We start from the raw sequence: 8,672 nt of genomic DNA, 5'->3' as shown, positions 1-8,672 counted from the left end.
TAATTGTTCTGCTATCCATCTAATGAATTTGGATAAATACGTTGTACACATGGAAATACAGGTAGCCCTCAACGTAGTTCATTTAGTGACTGTTTGAAGTTACGACGGCAGTGAAAAATGTGACTTATGACCGTTTTTCACACTTACAAACATTGCAGCTTCCAAATTCATGTGATCAAAATTCAGTGACTTGGCAAGCGACTCATATTTACGACGGTTGCAGTGTCCCGGGGTCCTCAAAATTTTGAGGATCACCTGTGCAGCTGTTTCCATCTTGACCCCAAATTCTGCTCATTTGAGACAAGGGAGAGAAAGTTTGATGACCCAAAGGGGCGTGGCACAAAGGCAACACAGTCACATAAGTAAGAAGAGTCCCTTTAAGACCTCCAACTTTGCCCCCAATGTCCAGTTACCTCTAGCTGGAGAAAAAAACGCTCCCCAAAACAGTCTTGAAGTGGAGGAAATTCAGTCCGAAAACAAAGTACATAAAAACTGTAAATAAAAATCCACACAAACCACGCTGCAGCAATTAACTGGACCGGGCAGGAGAAGGAATTGCAGACTTGAAAGGCCAGCAAAACACACACAGTTAGGAAGATGCCAGGAACACAGATAAGCCTTGACAATAAAAAATAGCTCACAATTTGCTTCCAACAAGTTGCTATGCACAACCTCTCTTTTTAAACACTGTATTCCCAGATGCAGCTAATGAAGGGGATCAGGGCCCTTTCCTCCCCCGTAAGCCATGCAACTCATGTTGCTCCCTTCTCCGTTCCTCCCTGCGTGGCCTAGGATGAAGAGGGGGTGGGCCTGGGTCTTCCTCTGAATTCCCTCTCCCTTGCTCTACCTCTCCCCTGCTCTGCCCAGCTGGACTGTGCCCTTCCCCAGTTTCTTCCACAGCCAACGGAGCCACACTCACACTCCCTGTCAGCACTCGTCCTCCCCCTTGGAATCAGATTCCAGCAGGGCCGTGACAGAACGTCCCTTTTCTTCCTCAGGTCTAAGCTCTGTTTTTTGTATTAAAAAATGCCGAGAAACAACTATCCCGGTTAAAGCACGTCAACGGAGATTTAATTTGCTCGTTTTATTTCCTGGAGAGGAGTGTTAATACTGTTGATGGGGAAAAATGGATGTGCCAAACAACAGCTATTAACCTTCCATCTCGGAGCCAATTCTTTCAGGGGTGAAATTAAAACAGCTTTCATTTATTTCCTTGATTGGATATGAGCAGGCTAAATGTCTTGATCATGATCAGGCCTTTCAAAACTGCCTTGGGTTTTGTTTTTGATTTGTTTTTTTGGGGGGTGGGGGGTTTAACCCCTTCAGCTGCCCTAAGTTACTGGTGCTCTCTGATATCACCTCTATGGAGCTTCTCAGCCATCCAGGTCACTTTTTCCAAGCGGCAACTGGATTTTTTTGGTTTTTCTTTTGAAGACATTTGGGGGTCCGAGAAGCTTCTTCAGCTCAGATTTGGATGGCAGGGAATGGAAGGATCGAATGAAAGGAAGAATGGAAGGATCGGCAACACAGATGATGAGGTGACCGGAGGCTAAAAGACAGGAAGAACGGTGGCTGGAACTGGGTAGGTCTAGTCTGGTGAAAAGAAGGACTAGGGGTGACAGGATAGCAGTCTTCCAATACTTCTTATTTGCCCAAAGAAGAGGTAGTCAAGCTATTTCCCAAAGCACCTGAGGGCAGGACAAGAAGCAATGGATGGAAACCACGGAGAGAAGCAACCTCGAACTAAGGAGAAATTTCCTGACTGGGAGAACAACGAACTTGCCTCCAGATATCGTGGATGGTCCAACACTGGAAGTTTTTAAGAAGAGATTGGATAAGTGTTTGTCTGAAATGGTATAGGGCTTCCTGCCTAAGCAGGGGGGTGGACTAGAAGACCTCAAAGGTCCCTTCCAACTCTGTTATTCTATTCTGTTGACAGCTGGTCATTTGCAATATTTTTTTTAGGGAGTCCTTGAGGCCACTTGGAGGTATATCTGTATCCTCGGGGCCATCTCAGTGATGCAAACGGATGTGGAGCCTTCTTGGGACTGGACTGTGTTGTAGACAGGATATTTATTTTATTTATTTTTTATTTATTTATTTGATTTGTCAATCGCTTGCAAGACAATAGATGCAAGTATAAACATGAGTAAGAATACAGGAAATAGGTACGAATAAATGGGACCCATCTGTTGAGAGAGGACTGTTCAGTTTTGACCTCGCTGGCTTCTCACACCTCCGATATCCCCCGTACATTAAGTAATCTTTCTCAACATCCAAAATTTCCAGGGCTTTCTGTCCTTGGCTGCTCAGGAAAATCAATTCCTTAATTAACTCCGTGGAAAGGCTTACAGTACCGCAATAAAAAAAAAATTAAAATACCACCATAAGTTAACAGCAAGCAAATTCCTCTTCGGAAAACCAGGCCCACGGAATCCGAAGCTGTTTATATCAAATTTTAATGGGGCTGAATTCCATATCCTTCTTTCCCTACCAAAGATCTCACTTTTAAAAATATATATATATTAAGGCTGGGAAAGATGCCAGGGTGAGAACTTGGGCAGCAAAACTGAGACACAGCTTGTTAAAGAAACCACAGCAGCAAAATTCGGCTGTAAATGCTAAGCTTGGGGTTGTTTTTTTAATGCTACAGTGGGAGGAGGGCACTGTGATGACCCAGGGCGTGGCCCAAAGGCAACACAGTCAGATAATCAATAAGATTAATAGCTCCAGCTTTGCCCCCAATGTCCAGGTTACCTTCTGGGCTGGAGAAAAACTCTCCCAGGAACAGCCTTGAATTGCAGTGAATCAAGTCCCAAAAGTGGTCAACAAAAACTGTAACCGTAAGTCCAATCAAGGCAAGATGAGGTAATTAGTCCGGCAGGACAGGAATAGGAATTCCAGACATGAAAGAACAGTAGTTACTCAACACGGTTGGGAGGATGCCAGGAACGCAGATAACGAAAGTCAACACAAGATAAACTCACATTTGTTCCCAACAGATGCCGCACTCAGCATGCATCTCTTTTAAACTCTCATTCCCAGGTGTGGCTAATGAAGGGAATCAAGGCCCTTTCCTCCATCATAAGCCACTTTGCTCCCTTCTCCATTCTTCCCTGCGTGCCCGAGGATGTTGAGGGGATGGGCCTGGGTCTTCCTCTGAACTCCCTCTCCCTTGTTCTACTCTCTCCTGCTCTGCCCAGCCGGACTTTGCCCTTACCCAGTTTCCTCCACAGCGTAGCCACACTCCCGCTCCCTGTCAGCTGCTTAGCCTCACCCTCTGAATCAGATTCCGACGGACACCACGGGAACTGTAGTTAAGTCAAAAAGAAGATCCATGATAAGTTTAGCACGATCCGTGCAATTACAGGTCATCCTCGACTTACAAACACAATTGATCCCAACATTTCTGTTGCTAAGCAAGACAGTTATTAAGTGCCCCATTTTATGACCTTCCTTGCCACGGTTGTTAAGTGAATCACTGCAGTTGTTAAGTTAGTAACACAGATGTTAAGTGAATCCGGCTTCCCCACTGATTTGGCTCGTCACAAAAGGGGATCGGATGATGCCGAGAGACAGATGGTCTGATTGAGAGTAAGGGAACGATTGCTTCTCCAAATCGAAGGAAAAATAAAATAAAATAAATAAATGGAATTACCTGGACAGAATTCTGCCTCTTCAGCCATTGTCCAGGCAAACAAGAGGGAACGCAAATTGACTTTCTCCCCTTGGTTGGGTTAATGGGGGAAATTACATTTCCATGGTAACGGTATCCTCTCTATACCACTCTTGTGACATGAAAGCGGCAAGGTCCTCTGAAGAGCAGCAGGCACAACTGGACAAAACAAGGTTTACAACGGAGGTTTGGATTGGATGATGTTGATGCAGCTGAAATTTCCGGTCCATTTGTGAATCAAATGCAAATTCTGAAGGCCACAATTTGCTTAATGGGGAAGTTAGTATGTTCTACAGAAAGATACAATATACCAGGGGAGACAGGAAAGCAGTCTTCCCATATTTGAGGGGCTGCCCCAGAGAGGAGGAAGGGGGTCAAGCTATTCTCCAAAGCACCCAAAGGCCAGACAAGGAATAATAATGGATGGAAACTGATCAAGGAGAGATTCAACTACGGAAATAAGGAGGAATTTTCTGACAGGGAGAGCGATCGACCCATGGAACAGAAGTTGCCTTTGGAAGTTGTGGGAGCTTCATCCCTGGAGACCTTCAAGAGGAGACTGGACTGCCATCTGTCAGATATGGTATAGGAAGGTCTCCTGCTTGGGCGGGGTGGGTGGGGTTGGACTAGATGACCTCCAAGGTCCCTTCCAACTCTGTTAATCTGTAATCTGTAAAGCCTGGTACTTCCCGTTCCCGCTGGAAGAGGCACCCGTTGTTTTCTCCCAGCTGGACCCCAGAAAAGGTCTGTTTCGGGTGTATATTCATTTTGTTCCCTAAGCCGAGGGATTGGGATAGATGTCCTCTTGAGGAGCCTTCCCGTTCTACCCTTCAAAGATTCTACGAATCCGTGCCACAAGCTGGCAGAGCGGGGCAGAAAGGACAAGGTTTTTCTCTTTCATATTGGTGCAGCTTTAATCAATATTCTGAGAGAGTCCGCCTGCCCAGTGGTCCTTCAAAGGAACGGTTAGCGTTTTTCCCCCCCACCGCTGCCTTCTTCTGTGTTTTATGGAACAGATGCTTGACGAGACCCAGAAAAAAACCGGGTGGGTTTTATGACAGAATGAGGCGGCTGTTTATCTTGGCGCCGGAGAAGAACAAGGAGAAAGGAAAGAAGAAAAAAGAAGACGTAGCAAAATACAAAGGCTTAGCAAGCAGGAGGGGAAGGGGACTTAATTTAATCTAAATAGTTCTGTTTCCTCCTCCCCTCAAGAGAAAAGCCCAAAGTTGAAAGCTTCTAAATATTATTATTATTATTTTTTGCATGGTTGTGCTTGCGAATATCCCTTGACGGTCGCAAACAAGCTTAAAAGAAACTTTGCTTTGCTGACCTACCTCAATTGTAGAACCTGATCTAATTCAACACAACAAAACCCACTTGTTCTGTTTTCCCCAATGTGTGTGTGTGCGCGCGCGCGCACACATACCCCCAACACACTTATGCAAGGACACTTATTCTGGCACGGAAAAGCATTGCGGTGCCTCGTGCAGAATCCTTTCCCTTTCTGTATACCGCCTCTGCATCACTTCTCTACTGACAATTTCGCAATTTATATTTTCAAAAATACACGCCACCTCTGCATTCATTTATATTCTCCCACTCAAGTTTGCGAGAGTGTTTATAAATAAACCGTGCTAAACTCACCGATGTTGCAGACACCCCAAGAGTGCAAGATTTGAATCTGGTGACTTGGGCTTTTATACTTTGTCTATTTTTTGGTGCCGAGTTGAAATGGACGACATGAAAACGATGGGGTGTGTGATTCAGGCACCGAGTGTTTAAATGTGGGGAAAAAAAGGGCCAGGCTGAAGGCTGTGAGACATAGTAAAATAAAAATAAAAATAGGCTTGTTCAATACAAATAGCAAAATGGGACTGTCACTGCTTGAAATCGAATTTCCAGCTTACTTGGTTTCTGGCAGCGAGCGCTTCAAATCCTTTTGGAAAATGTCTTCTCTAACAAAATAAAGGTCCAGGAAACCTCTTGAAAGGGACTGACCTGGATTTGAGCACTAGAAACTGCAGTGCAAATGCAGCACATACAGCATTCACAGTGCTTTAGGGAAAGCGGGCCAGCTAATCCAAATTCTGAATTTTAGAGAGGAAGGGAAACAGTGAGGGAATAACTACGAAGGACTCCAGATACGTGAAAATAAAATTTTTGCTTGTGAAATGGTGATGTCCATTAGAACAGGGGTCCCCAACTCCAGAAGGGGTTCCACAACCGGGCTGCAGGTGGCCCATTCAGAACCGGGCTGTGGAAGCAGTGGGTGAGTATGACCTCATGTAGAACATCCCTGTCTCTCCTGCCACCCCAGCCGGTCTGGAAAGGTTGAGTAGAAGACATAACAATTGAGAGATTAAAAAAACAAGGTCAACTGAGTTTGAGTATGTAATTATAGGGCAGGATCTAGTCTCTAAGTTTAAAAAGCCTTTAAAAAGCCAGAAATCCCTATCAAAGTCATGTTCTTGCATCTAACTAAATCACAACCAACCCTCGATTTATAAGTCACAGTAACTGAATTCATACACCACCCTAAACCCAGAATAAGTATGACAGTTTACAATGGTTTTCAACCTTTGACTCCCAGAATTCCCCAGTCAGCAGGCTGGCTGAGGAATTCTAGGAGTTGGAAGTTCACAAGTCTTAAAAGCTGCCAAGGTTGAGAAATGCTGGTTTTAGAGAGTTCTACCTAAGACAGAAGAAATCTCAAGTCACAGATACTTTCCCAAACTACATTGGGGTGGCATTATGACTCATGATTCCTACTCAAAAGAGATTATCCCATGTGAAAGCAAAGAGCTGTAGAAAAATTAAGTTTCAGGACCGATGGGGGAAAAAAAAAAGCTGATCTCAAGTCATTTCATCTTAAAAATGACTCTGACACTTAAGACTCTGACACGCACTGCAGAACTTAATTGAATTTGTATTTTTTTTTCCAATGCAGACTCACCTGCCTGATACTTTGGGACGGAAATGTAGCTATCCACCCAAAACCGTAACTGGGAGGTTTTTCTGATGCAATTGGCAGCTAAAGCAAAAAAAAATATGCATTTGTTCCGGATAACTCGAAATGCCTACAAATTTGAGGGCAAAGGAAATACATTTGATCAACTTCAAGGCAGATTAAAAAAAACAAAACAGTTTCCCCAATGTGTTACAGAAACTTGTTTAAGCACAAAGTAACCACAACAAAGCTAAAATCCACAAGACAAGGAAAATGAAAAGGAGTTGTTACAATTTCTTTGGTATGAAAAAAACAGTAGCAACCTGAATTTCTTCTTTTGTACTAAGTGAGAAGCAATAAACTGCGATGCATTCACACATACCTGTCAGATTGGTCTCTGGAGCAAAGCTAGTTGGGTCATGAAACATCTGCAAGAAAACCACCAAGCTCAGAGACCACCAAGGACCCCACAATCCTCCTCCTCTTCCTCCTCCCCTACTTTTCCTCCTCTTTCCCTTCTCCTTCTCCTCCACTCCGCACACCTCATTCTCTTCTAGCACTGATGACGTTACCTAGTTTGGTCATGAAATGTCTGCAAGAAAACCAAGCTCAGAGAGCACAAATATGCTCTTTTTAGCATCTTGTTTTCAATTGGGAGTCTAAATAGGTAGAAGAGTCTCCAATTCTCATTTGCGCTCTCTTTCTCTTCTCCCTTCCTCCTTCCCTTCTCCCTCTCTTCCTCTCTCTCTCTCCCTCCAATTTATTTTGTTATCCCTTTTCTCTCCACACTTCACAGTGCCAGGAAAGCAATGGGAACTTTGAAAGATGTCCCAGAGCACAAATTACTCGCAGATTATTCACCCCGTGTTAGAAATATAGCAGTTAAGGAAGCTTAAAAGCAGTAGAGATATTTTGCTGAAGGGAACATTATCTTTTCTTCTTCTTTTTTTCAAATGTCCCCCAAATATTCATGGGGGGGGGGGGGCTCAATTTGTCAGGAGAATAACTCAAGTAAAGTAGATTTAATCTAACCGCTCAATAAAAATAATTGAAACTGGCTGGCCTTCTAACAACTCAGTTGGAATCAACTCTGGAAAAAGTGAAGAGTTGTAAAAAACCTCCTGATATTGCCCTCGTAAGTTCCTTAGCTTCAAAATTACATCTATATATATATATATATATATATATATATATATATATATATATATATATATATATATATATATATATATATATATATATATATATATATATATATATATATATATATATATATATATATATATATTTTATTTTAAAAAGAAAAAGAAATGGGAATCTAGGCTTATAAAGGTTACTTATATAAAACCACCATTCCAGCAGTCTTATAAAATATTTCACGATGGCCCAAGGTTGTCTCTGCTGTCTTTCTATGAAACATTTATCAGAAATAACTCAGGAAGCTGACCCTGCCGTGGAGGATAAGCCAGGGAAATTATTTATGCCGGAGACAGAGCAAGTGAAAAATAGCACACTTGGAGCTCTGGTGATTTACACCAAATTATAAAAGAAAAGTCAAAAGGTGTCTGGAAACTGGCCTCTGGAAATGAACCCAAGAGAATGCCTTTTTGATCTGATTCAATGAACCAGGTTTCTTAAATTCACTTCACCCCACTGATTCTCAACCATGACAAGTTTGAAGATGTCTGGACTTCAACTCCCAGAATTCAGATTGCTGGAAGGCCGTTAGGAAATAAGAGAAGAGATGTATTCATTCGAAATACCTGGAGAGGAGTCTAGCTGCAGGAGTTCTTGTACTCTGTTTTTTTTCCTTCTTAATAAATCTTATTAAAGAAGACTCCGGAGAAGAATCACTTTGGTCTCCCACGCCGGTACTTTTCATATTGATTTTTGATGCAGATACCACTCTGGCTACAGAGATAAAAATGATAACCCAACCACATTTGCTGCCCATTTTAGAGCTGCCCATCTGGAGCATCTCTGCAGTGGTTAATGAGATGTGATACAGCAGTGTTTTTGAACAATATATTTGCAAATGGGAAGGTACAG

At 42.9% G+C, this 8,672-nt stretch overlaps 1 long non-coding RNA gene across 1 annotated transcript; it reads right to left on the bottom strand.

The window, feature by feature from the left end:
• Nucleotides 1-2,185: 2,185 nt before the first annotated feature.
• LOC148124464 (uncharacterized) lies at nt 2,186-4,144 on the bottom strand. Its single transcript, XR_015739863.1, has 3 exons — nt 3,659-4,144; nt 3,221-3,311; nt 2,186-2,347 (listed from the first exon to the last, which is right to left on the bottom strand). It is a non-coding gene; the product is annotated as an uncharacterized LOC148124464 (long non-coding RNA).
• Nucleotides 4,145-8,672: the final 4,528 nt, after the last annotated feature.

Source organism: Pseudonaja textilis, chromosome 18 (assembly GCF_049901715.1).
Source record: "Pseudonaja textilis isolate UNSWEBS1 chromosome 18, rPseTex1.2, whole genome shotgun sequence".
Taxonomy (NCBI): domain Eukaryota; kingdom Metazoa; phylum Chordata; class Lepidosauria; order Squamata; family Elapidae; genus Pseudonaja; species Pseudonaja textilis.
Note: the sequence above shows the minus strand (reverse complement) of the source record. Positions and strands in the feature narration are given on the sequence as shown.